The sequence below is a fragment of the Acomys minous genome (assembly GCF_964271855.1).
Source record: "Acomys minous genome assembly, chromosome: 10".
NCBI classification, from domain to species: Eukaryota; Metazoa; Chordata; class Mammalia; order Rodentia; family Muridae; genus Acomys; species Acomys minous.
Genome location: NC_140491.1, coordinates 107,474,053 through 107,485,801, shown reverse-complemented (window position 1 = coordinate 107,485,801; position 11,749 = coordinate 107,474,053). Strand labels below are relative to the sequence as shown.

General features: G+C 46.5%; 1 long non-coding RNA gene across 2 annotated transcripts; it reads right to left on the bottom strand.

Moving 5' to 3' along the window:
• Window positions 1-2,052: 2,052 nt before the first annotated feature.
• On the bottom strand, window positions 2,053-4,495 carry LOC311606696. Of its 2 annotated transcripts, none has more exons than XR_014782403.1 (3): window positions 4,216-4,495; window positions 2,557-2,794; window positions 2,053-2,441 (listed from the first exon to the last, which is right to left on the bottom strand). It is a non-coding gene; the product is annotated as an uncharacterized lncRNA (long non-coding RNA). The 2 variants fall into 2 exon arrangements; XR_014782404.1 differs by having other exon boundaries at window positions 2,596-2,794.
• Between the last annotated feature and the right edge of the window lie 7,254 nt (window positions 4,496-11,749).

The following is an 11,749-nucleotide window of genomic DNA, read 5'->3' as shown; positions in this document are numbered from 1 at the left end:
CTCTCCAGCCCGTTATTCTGCCCCTCACAGACGTTTTTTGGAGCAAACCCATAGGGACTATTCAGAGCGCCACAGTGACATCAGAACTCCTCTGTCCCTTGGAGAATAGCCTAAAACCAGTGCCAATGGGTTCACCCTGCTGCTGTGGGCAAGAGAAATAATGAACAGATGAGTGACCAGCCTTGCTCCCTCCCTGTTGGCAAAGCCCCGTGTGCTAGAGTGGTCATCGGGAGCATTGCTCTAGGACCCTCTGCTCGCCACTTACTCTCCCAACCTTATTCCACCCGCCCCGTTTCTGCTTCTCTGGCCTTTCCATGGTGTGCTGTGAGCAGGGGGCGCCAGGCAAGCATGCTTTGGGGAAGTGACTCAGACTTGGAATGTAAAGCTCCTGGCAGCTCGGCAGCACACTGCATGCTCCCCACCTCTCTCTGCCTCCAGCTATCTATAAAATGGGCATGATTTCTTCAGAGGATTGGTTTCAGATGGCCATGTCATGCCACATAGCCGACAGCCATTTTCCATTGCAGATTTACATGGAAAGGAAGTAAAAAATATAAGATTTCAGACCAGAGAAATTGTGGGGCAGTGGTGGCTCAGGCCTTTAATCCCAGCACTCTGGAGGCAGAGGCAGGCGGATCTCTGTAAATTCGAGGCCACCATGGTCTACAGAGCTACAGAGCAAGTCTCAGGACAATCAAGGCTACACGGTGAAACCCTGTCTCGAAAAACCAAACCAAACAAAAACAAGCCAACAAAACAAAGAAACAAAAAAACGGAGAAATCCAGTCTTGCTAATAACAGTCGGTACTAGCTTTGATAACTAAAACATGCAATTAACTTCAAAGTTTTTCTTGAGCGAGTTTGTTGACAAAGGGCCACAGAAGACGGTTAGGACCCACATTTCTCTTCCCCTCTTTCTTTGCTGCCTTAAAAACTCACTATTCTCCTGCCTCAGCATCCCAGAGCTGAGATTAGACACGCCCCACCCTCACACACTTATCTAGCCCTTGACCCAGAGGCCGCCTCTTGGGGGTGGGGGTGGGTCCCAGGAATCGCAGCCTTGCCTTCTCCGCTGTTGGAGCAGCGGTTCAGAGAGCGGAACTTCCGGCCGGCGCCGGCGCCTATGGGCTGAGGGGAAGGTGCAGGAATCCAGCTTGAGACCCGCGCCCCTCCGCCGCTCATCCTTATGTTTCTGTTGCACAAAATGCAGCAAAATGAGTAGCAATATTTTCATTGAAAGCATGCCTCATGCAAATCAGTTTGGTAAATATGGAATTTAGCCTTTATAAAAGAGCACCTGTTCCCCACCACCACCACCCCCGCCCAGTTCCTCCATTTAATTTTTTTGCATTCAGACGCACTCCACTCTGCCATAAGCCTAGTCCCATACACTGTCACAAGAACAGACTGGCTGGTTTTGAATCTAGTCAAACACCCACTCCTCTTTTCCAAGAAGGAAAAAAAAAAAATTAGAGGCACCTGCGTGCTGATTTTCTAGTGCCTCTGAAGAATATTTCCGTCGTAGCAAAATACATTGATGTTTTTAAATTGAGAAAACCCTTCAGAGTTGGCAGGGTCTCGGTTGCTGAGGCAAAGGTGCTGGCCAGGGAGGAGGGTAGCTTTTTGCTTAGCCCTGCCGGCTACCCACAAGGACTGCAGTCCTGCCCCACCCCACCCCACCCCCGCCCCCGGCGGTGTGGTGATGGTTGGGTTAATGGCTCTCTCTCTACTCGGAGCTGGATTTTAATTCAGTTGTGTCTTGGTCTGGGCGTGTATTCCTGTCCGTCTTGCCATCAGAAGGATATTTTAAAACCACAGGCAGACCCTGGGGAGAGAAGGCCCAATTTGACACCTTTGAACCTCGCCAGGGCCACTTCATAAGCTGAGATTTGGAGGGATTGCTGGGTGGGGCCCCGCTGTCCAGGAGAGCCTTGCAGAGCTTTTCACGGAGGGACACAGATTCGGTTTCCCGAAATGGTGTTTTTGTGTGTGGGAGACCTATCAATAGAACTATCAAACTGTGAATATACAATTGAACTTTATTATCCCCTTTGATTTTGTAACTATATAGGTATGACAGACAGAGGCCGAGTTTGAAAGAAACTCACAATTGCCCACACGTCCTCTGTGTGAGTCCCCCTGCTGGAAGTGTCTCTGTACATTGGCATCTTCAGGTAGGGGCTGGACAGGTGCCTCCCACCGACTCTTGAGCTCCGTTTTAATTAAGGAACATAACATCTCTTGGCTTTCTATTACAGGGAGGCAGTGGCCTGTGTTCTCAATTGCAGCTCTGGATGCATTGTGTGCCTCCATATTTACTCTGTGCACAACTTTGATTTCAAAGATTCTTACTCTGTGAGCCAAAGGGCTTTTTTCCCCCTTCCCCCTTCTTTCTTGTTTCCTTTTCTTTTCTCTTTGCTTGTTTCTGAAATGGTCTGCACCTGAAATTCAAGAGGCACGCTGTGCTCTTTCTGCCCCTGACATCATTAGAAAACTAAAAGGCGGGAGCTGACCTCAAATAAAAATGCCTGGCCTTACATGAAAGTCCCTACTCACCAAGGGATCCTGAGGGGCAGAGTGACGGGCTCTTCTCACCTGAAGAGTCAGGAGGTCAGACCCAAGGCTGGCACCTTTCTTCCATCTGGCCCCTTCCACACTCCTGCTTGACTTCGGCTTCCTAAAGTTGCCTTTTCCCCCAGAGGCAACATCTTGGTGCAAGAGATTCTCATAGGCAGCCCATGAACAGAGTTTCCACGAGGAGTGCATTCTGTTTAAGCCACTTGCATGGAAGTTTCTGGAAGTAATTCAGAAAAGATCACCCCTAACTATGAATCATACAAACCAAGGCAAAGGTCGTACGCGAGACCTGAGACCAGGCCCTCGATCTCTTTTCACACCCAGTATTCTAAGTGGGCTGTGCCAGAGAATCATCAGGAAACCTTCTGCCTCTCACATTCTGTGGTAGCATTTGATGCTGAGGAACCAATGGGGATGCAGAGGGGATCCAAGGCCACTGCCAGAGATGCCCTTCCCTTCAAACTATGAAAGAGCAAGCCTCCAGAAAGTGCAGTGAACTCCTGCTGGAATAACCAACAAGGAATTTATATTTGACAAGGAATTTGGATTTGTCTCTGTTTTAAATATTTTAATGTGCCCCCTCAGAAAGTAAAAGAGAGTGCATGCACTATGGCGGGTGTATACAAGTGTGGCCGCACGCACTGGTTAGTATTTTATACATTTGACTCAGGCATACACATGGGTATAAATATGAAGCAGACTCTATGAATGTATATACAGCAGGCTGATAGCATAAGGAGTGAGCGTACACTAGGTGGTAATGATTAAAGATCATTTTATAATTTGTCCACGGCATCTCAAGTTTCTCCAGGAAGGAAGTCACACATTTCTTGTCAAATGAAATCAAACAGTTTGCATAGATGATATTTAGGACATTGCCCATATCAAGTCTATAAACACATATGCACATGTACTAACTCCTGTGCCTAAAATAAGAGCTGCCAGTATAGTTGGGGATATTTAAATGCCCGAGCGCTGAGAACTCAAACAAACAAACCTTCGGTACCCAGTCAGCCAGCGCACTTGCCTCAACTCCTTCGAGCCTTGTTAATGATTATGATCCCTGCAACTCGCCCTTCTCAAACCCTCCCTACAGCACTATCTCAGTCTTCACTAACCTCCCGCCCCCCATCTCCCCAGGCTTTGTAGAGAACAGCTTGATGGATCAAGGAAGCTGGCATGACCCCCACCCCCCGCACCCCACACCCTGCCATTGTCAGAAAATAAGTCTGCCCCTTTTACCCTTTGCGCTAACGCCCCCACCCCACCCTCTGCCGCATGCTCACACACTTCAGGGACACTTATTCTGCTTCTTGGCCATGAGCATCACTGGAAAACCTACTAGTATCCCAAGTCCTGAGATTCAACCCCGGCCAGTGCCTTAGAGTCCTTAGACAGGGGACACTATGACTCCACGACTGTAGCAGATGCAGCTGGGACACGGGACTCTTAGATGTGCGATGGTTTCCACATTATCCCCAAGGGAAAAGGAAGCACATGTTCCTCCCATGTGACTCAGCCGCTAAAAAAAAAAAAAAAACGGCGTAGACTGTCATACACTCGTGGATCTAGAAAGGAAAGCTATTTGAAACTATTCGCCGCTTCAGTCAACATAAGGATGTGTGCTGAGGTACTCACTGTACTGTGGCTGGCGGCCAAGCTCAAAAGTGGCTAACTGAAGGCAGGGTCATTTCACGTAGGGCTACTCCGTAGCTATCGGCAGGGAGCGAAAAGGAGGCCGAGACGGGGCGGGAGAAGGAAGGGTGCTGTGAGCTGTGCCGTTATGGTTATGACTACATTTTAAAGATTAAGGATTACCAGGAGTCAGAATTGTCTCGTGCACATGATAAGAAGGAAAGAGAAGAAGACACTGTGGAAGAGATAGAAGACTCCAGGGGAAGGAAAGGTGGTTTGAAGAGTCCCGGGGGGGGGGGGGGCGGGGGAGAGAGAGAGAGAGAGAGAGAGAGAGAGAGAGAGAGAGAGAGAGAGAGAGAGAGAGAGAGAGAGAGAGAGAGAGAGAGAGAGAGAGAGAGATCGTGAGAAACACAGTTAGCTGGCGGAAACCGTCCCCAGCCATGGCGTCACTCTATCCCTGCAGCCGCAGCTAGTGAGGGGAAAACTGAGCAGACAGTTTGGCCCACGGAGTGGGAGGCCGAGTACCACACAGCTGCCTTCCCCACAGCTGGGTTGGCTTTGCAGTGTTGACAGTTTGAAAAAATAGGGGAGGGGGGCGGCGGGGGAGAGAGAAAAAGAGAGAGGAGGAAATAGAGCCTTGTCTCAGGCTGGGAGGCAAGCAGCTGGGATGTGACCCTCACAGGGAGCCCGGGTTTGATCAGTAGAACTTACTGATTTATCTTGAATTGTAGACCTATAATTTTTTTAGCTCTAATGAAGTTTCCATTATGTTGGAGGCTTTCTTTCTTTCTTTCTTTCTTTCTTTCTTTCTTTCTTTTTTCTTCTCCTTGGGGCTTTGAACCATTAAAAAACAAAACAAAAATAGTATTTCTATGTATTTGATTCCATGCTTTGAAAACTCTCCATAAACAAAATCACTATAATATACATTTTCCTTATTCTGGACGTTAGTTACTGGCTTTCTACCACACCCAAATGGTAAGTAAACTGTTGAAAATCTAAGCTGACAAAAAAAAAAAAAAAGAAAGAAAGAAAAAAGAAAACTAAGCTGATGCACAGAAAGCATGAACACAGAGATTAGCTAATTACTCGATGTACTTCAGCTGGGTAGACAATCAGCTAAATTGATACCATTAAAAAAAAAAATCCCCTCTGTCAGTAGCTGTCTCTTCCGGCCCCTTCTCAGCCATGGCCCAAAAATCTGTCAACGACATCTCCAGTCCTCTCTTTTACCGCAGCTTGAGTCATCCTGCTACTGCCACTTAGGTCAGAGGTCGAGTAGTTAGGAGCATGATATTAACACACCAGCTCTGAGAGCTCTCTGTTTTCTGGAAGCATCCATGTTAGAACTCCCGCAGGTGGCTGCCTCTCACAAAGCGCGTCAGATGTTGCAGGATGCGGAAGGTTCAAGGGCCTGTTGATGTCAGATGCTTCTGTGGGGCCTTTTCACGAGTCCCTGCTATTGTTTGACATAATTTTCATGGCTCTTAGGGACTTAAATGCAAGTGAGCAATTTTAAAGACACCGAAATATGACAAAGGGAATAATGGCCCGCTATTCTGAAGCGCTCCCTCTTGTCCATCCAGCACCTTCCAGCCGCCCTAGCTGATGGAGACAGCCAATATTTGAGAGGAGCTGAAAACTTTTTTTTTAAAAAGCGTTTGACCAGTTCAATTTAATAGCGTACCCAGGGCACACATTAGATTAGCATAAATTAAAGGGTTGAAAAAAAACGGAAGAACATGACATTGAAATGCATTGTATGACTGGTGGGCCAGGCTCATTTGATTGGCTTAGTACCAACTTGATCGTAATTACAATCATTGTAAAGTGGGTCCTTTGGGGGAACTGGGTAGTTAGCCTTTCTGCTTGGCCAAGGAAGGCTTCAGAGTTTGGAGTGAATGGTAGATTTTTAGTAAACAAAGCAATACATATATTTCTTCCATCTTATTCTTACTCTATTGTTTTCTTCTCCTAGATCTTTCTCACAAGTGTAAGAAATGCTTTCTTTTTCTTTGGAGTTTTTGAATGTCTACTTTTGAATTTTTTTTCCTCCCTAATTAAAATAACAATGATAACAACAACAACGATCATGATGATATTTATTAAGTAATGGCTGTAAAAAGCTAAGTACTTTACACATATCAATTCATTTCAGACTCAGAACCGCCCCCGTGAGGTCAGACGGACTGTTATTTCCACCCTCCAGATGAGGACATTGTCCAAGGTCTTTGATTAATAATTAGCAGAGCCAGGTTCAGAACCTAAGGCTTCAACGCTTGGCATCGCCTCTTAACCAGTGCAGTGTAGTCCATGCATACATTTTCCACGCTGAGACAGACCGATCTACTTTCAGACTCATCCAAACAGAAAACCATTTGCATAAGAAGGAAACTGTCCTGCCAATACTCATTCAACTCAATTATGGTTTTGATTTATGATATTTGACACAACAGAACACAGTGCCACTCAGGTACACCTGATTGTGGCTTTGAGAGTATAACATTTCTTGTTCTTGTTCGTTGGTTTATTAGCTTGCTTTTTAAGAATTACTTAACTTGATTTGTAGTCGACCTTTTACAGCAGAGAGAGCCAAGGAGGGCGCATAGTAAATTACACCAAAGTACACCACACTTATCCAGAGAGCTTCGTGGACAAAAAGAAAGACTTCTTCTTAAGTCTGTTCTAGGATCAAGGAGACATGGAAACAGAAATGTAGTGTTTTCCTTTCAATCTTCCCCCATGGACATTTCCCACACACCATGATCTGAGAAGAAAAGGCTGTCAGCAGAGGGAAACGTGGAGACACTTTGTGGTTCTAGGAAGTTGTACTGTTTCTTTGGTATTGATGTTGAAAAATCCCTGACAGAAACAACGTTAGGAGGTGACATTTAATTTGGCTTATAGTTTTAAAGGGCTCAGTTCATGGTCCTGTGGCTTCGTGCTTCTGAGCCTATATTGAGGCAGAACATCTTGGTGGTGGTGATGGTGGGTGGTGGTGATGGCAGTGTGGTGGTGATGGTGGGTGGTGATGGCAGTGTGGTGGTGATATCGTGGTGATGATGGTGAGTGATGATGGTGTGGTGGTAATGGGTGGTGATGGCAGTATGGTAGTGATGGTGTGGTGGGTGGGTGTGGTAGTGATGGTGGTGGTAGTGGTGTGGTGGATGACGGTGATGCTGGGTGTGGTAGTGATGGTGGATGGTGGTGTGGTGGTGGTGGTGGTGGGTGCTTCTCTTGGTGACTGAGAAGCAGCGGGCACAACAGGGAAGAGCCAAGGTTTATATAATTCTAGCCACCTGCTCCTCGTGACCTACTTTTTCCAGGTTTTAGTCATCATGTAGCAAAAGAGAGCAGCCTTGTCATTAGAGTATGAATAAAGCCACACTAAGGAAAACTTCTCATCAAGGGAATGAATCTAAACTCTGAATTACTCAAAAAAAAAAACCCATAACTTTTCCTTTCCTTTGTTCTCTTTTCTAAGCATGCTGTCCCTAACACTTTGCTCCCTTACACTTTCTCCAAGCTTCCCCTCCCTGTAAGTGGCTGCAGGTGCCGGTGTCTCCATGTAAATATGTGTGAGTGGCGACCCTGGGGGCCAGAAGAGGGTGTTGGATCCCCTGGGGCTGGAGGTCCAGACAGTTACAAGTTGTCCTGTAGATGCTGGGAACAGAACCTGGCTCCTCTGCAAGAGCAGCCTGTGCTTTAAACAGCGGAGCCATCTCTCCAACCCTGTTTTTGTTTTAAACTCTACTGAAAACCATCCTTGAGGTTCCATTAAAGTTTGTTCTTAAACTTTCTTATTAGTGAGCCTAAGGGCCCCAAAGGGGGAGCCCCGATTTCCCTGGTGTCATCTGGCAACCATGAAGGGATTCCCCAAAATTATGGATAAAGGGTCTCTGACAAGACTCCTTCGCACATGCAGGTCTTCCTCCCTCTCCTCCTTGTCTTATAAAAGTAATATTTTAAAAATTAGCCAGTTATGTGAATTACCCCGCTCCTGGACTGCCCCTTTATCCTCACCCTAGCACACTGGACAAACCAGATAGAAAGCTCAGCATTTGGTTCCTTACAGAGACCACCAGAATACCCACGCTGCTCCAATATTTGACCACATCACAGTAGCCACCTCATTCCCCGTGGGAATTAGCTAATGGGTTCCTAATCTCCCGTTAGATAAGTGTCACTATAAATAAAATAAAAATAGTGTCTACAAAAAGCTTGGCTCCCCTTTTAGGAGGTTAAGTTTTCAGGGCCAGGTTCTCCTGCCCGAAGTGTAGGCAGGGTCCTGCCAGAGGAATTTGGAGTGTGACTGGTGTTTCCCTGAGACAGAGCAGAGTCAGGGCTTTCTGCATGCTCCTGTCAAGACCGTGGCTGTCTGAGAGAAGGCTTGCCCTAAGGCAGCTCTACCCTATGTCGCCAGGAGTGAAATGCCGGTGGTCAAGAAAACACCCTCAAAGGCCAGCTCTCAGAAGAGGATCAGCCTTGCGGGACTTGAGACCAAATCACCACAATCTAAATTTAAGAAAGCAGAGGCGCAGAAAGGGCACGTTACTTGTCTAGCCGAAGTAAATAAGGAGCCGCGCAGTTCCTCTGTGGTTCAAATGCGGATCTCCGCAGGGAGAGAACCGGAAAGCGGGGCGTGGTCTTGTCTAGGATGGCCCCTCCCACCTTTCCAAACGCTGAGAGAGCCTAGGCCTGACCCTGGCCTCTTGGCACCAAATAGTATTCAGCTTATGGTCAGCTCTGACTGGGGACATGAGAGCGGCATATGGATCAGAGAAGCCTGGTTGATCCCTACAAGTCTTCAAGAGCACGGACAAGTCCCCGGCAGCCTCATGTGGAGGCTGCTGAGTCTATCTCATCAGTCCATCAATTCCTGTCCTCCTGCCTAGGGACTCAGTCTATGTCCTTTTGACTCCGGCTCAGAGCATCCTCCCTAGTGTACCAGATGGTCCCCTAATCCCACTACTCACATGTCTTTCAATCCAAGAGGCTACCTTAGGGTGATTCTGGGGTCAAGGTTAGCTCTCTAATTTGCAGGTCCCTGTGCGAAATGAAAACATCTTTAAACACTAAAACACGAGGAATTTCCTTTCTCTCATGGCCTTTCTCACCTCATTATGGTACTTTTTATTTACTTGCCGTCATTTTGGAGAAAGAAAAAAATTTTAATTTCAAAATATTGACATGAATCTTATTCATCTTTATATAATGCGATGTCACTTTCTTTTTTTTTTTTTTTGGTTTTTTTTTTTATGTCACTTTCAAATGCAAATATCAGGACATTTACCATGGATGTGGACTCGTTGAAATGGCACAATTTGTATTTTGCAGCTCTTACGTGCATATCTTACCTCAAGATGAAAACCGTTTGCAATACACAAAGCCCCTGCGAGTGTTCCTTTAGCTGCTTGCTAGGTAAGCGTACCTTCTACCTGCTTACTCTATTCACCTTGCTTACGAGGAAGGACAGACAGACAGGATAAGGAGCTATGGTCGTCCTGTCTTTCTCTTTCGTTTGATGCCATCCTTTTCAGCAGAAATGGCTGCACAACATAAAGGGCTTGGGTGTGAGAGAGAATGGTGCGATTCCTTGGCCATCCATGTTGCTGAAGCGTCCGTTCTCCCTTCCCCCACACCGCTCTTTCTCCGTGTTGGAAACAAAATCAGGCTGAAACACAAACTCTGATCTCTTGAGAAACATTAACCCCCTCACCAAAACAGAGATGTCACATGTGCAACGCTCTTTCTTAAGGATTTTCTTATCGCTCTTAGTGAATGGCTGCACATGAAGGGTCCATGCACGGGAACGTGGTGCTCATGATCCTGGGAATGTTATCTCTGGGTAGAGTAGCACGCAGCAGTGGATGCGCATAACCATAGATAGCCTCTCCCACACTGAAACAACCAGAGTAACGACTCCAGTCTGACTTGGACAACCAATGGACCCAGAGCCTTTTCCTTCCTCTCTCTCTTCTATCCCCCCCCCCCCTTTCTTCTTTCTTACTTCCTGAACTAGATCTACTTCCTTTTTAGCTTTCTGAAATGATGGCTAGAACTCTGAGGCTCATGGGAATGGCAGTAACAAAAATTTCCAATTGTCTTTCCTAGTGGGGAGATAGAGGGAAAGATGGTGGAAAGTGCTGGAAATGCCTCCCATTCTACCCCAGGAGTTTCTTCTTTCTCTTTCTCTTTCTCCCTCTCCCCCGGCCCCTTGGTTTCTGTCTTATTCTCCCCTTCCTTCCCTTTCCCTCTCTATTCTTCTTTTCTTTGTCTCTGTATCTCTTCTTTCTCTCCCCAATTCTTATTCTATCTATCTATGTATCTATCTATGTATCTATGTGTCTATTATCTATCTATCTATCTATTTATGTATCTATCATCTATCTATGTATCTATCTATCTATCTATCAGTCTATCTGTCATCTATCCCCTCACTTCTCTTTAGACAAGCCTTCCTGTATGGCGAGTGCAGGCTGGCCTTGAGTTTCTAATCCTCCTTCTGAGAAAAGCCGGGTGTGTGGCTAACTGTGGTGGGAACTCTCATCCGTCTATTCTCTGTGGTGGATCAGGATCCACCCTAAAACATCATTAACTAAGGAGGGCCCCAGGAGGAGCTCCCAGAATAGCTTCTGTTGGTCACCAAAGACACCATGCCCACATTTTTATAATCATTTCAGCATTTTATTTGTTTCTGAGACAGGATCACATGTAACTCAGGCTTATAACAAACTCACTATATAGCTGAGGATGACCTTGGACATCATATCTCCTACTCTGCCCCCCCCTACTCTGGGATTATAGGCACGAGGCACTGTTTCCTGGCTTTATTAGGTATGAGCAACCTCACCTGGTGTATGTGATATTAGAGATCAAAACCTGGGCTTCATCCATACTTGACAGGCATCCTACCCCAATTTAAACTAATTTTTTTAAACTCTGAAAACACAGATTTACTATGTGCCTGGCACTATCCTTACAATTAGATGAAACAAGTAGCAATGAGTGATTCCACCTTCTACAAATAGCCTCGGAGAGAGAGAGAGAGAGAGAGAGAGAGAGAGAGAGAGGAGAGAGAGAATGCAGTGATGGCCAGAGGCAGCTAGCTGGACAGCAGCCCCAGCAGGCATAAGATCAAGCAATGTGACACACAGCATACTCCTGACCACTCACAGTATGATGTGCCACCAGCAGGCTAGGCTGAGCAGAGTGACCACAGCCACCAGCCCAGCTGCTTACGGCTTCATGGCTTATGTAGCCACCCCACTCCCACCCCAGAGTGCTCAGAGACACCACCGGCTGCAGCTGACCCCGCTGACCTTACACTTGTCTCTCCTGCAGGCTGGGTCAATGGTGGTCTGGAGAGGTCCCGGCTGCACTCCTTAGCACCGTGAAAGGTTACCCGTGCTAACTATCTGCCTCTACACTTGTGCTTTTAAAGTCTCTTCACCTCAGAAACATTTTCCATTTTCTAATGACACTTTAAATTCCATTTCTATTACCTGAGCATCAAGCACAATTACGCCATTCTGAG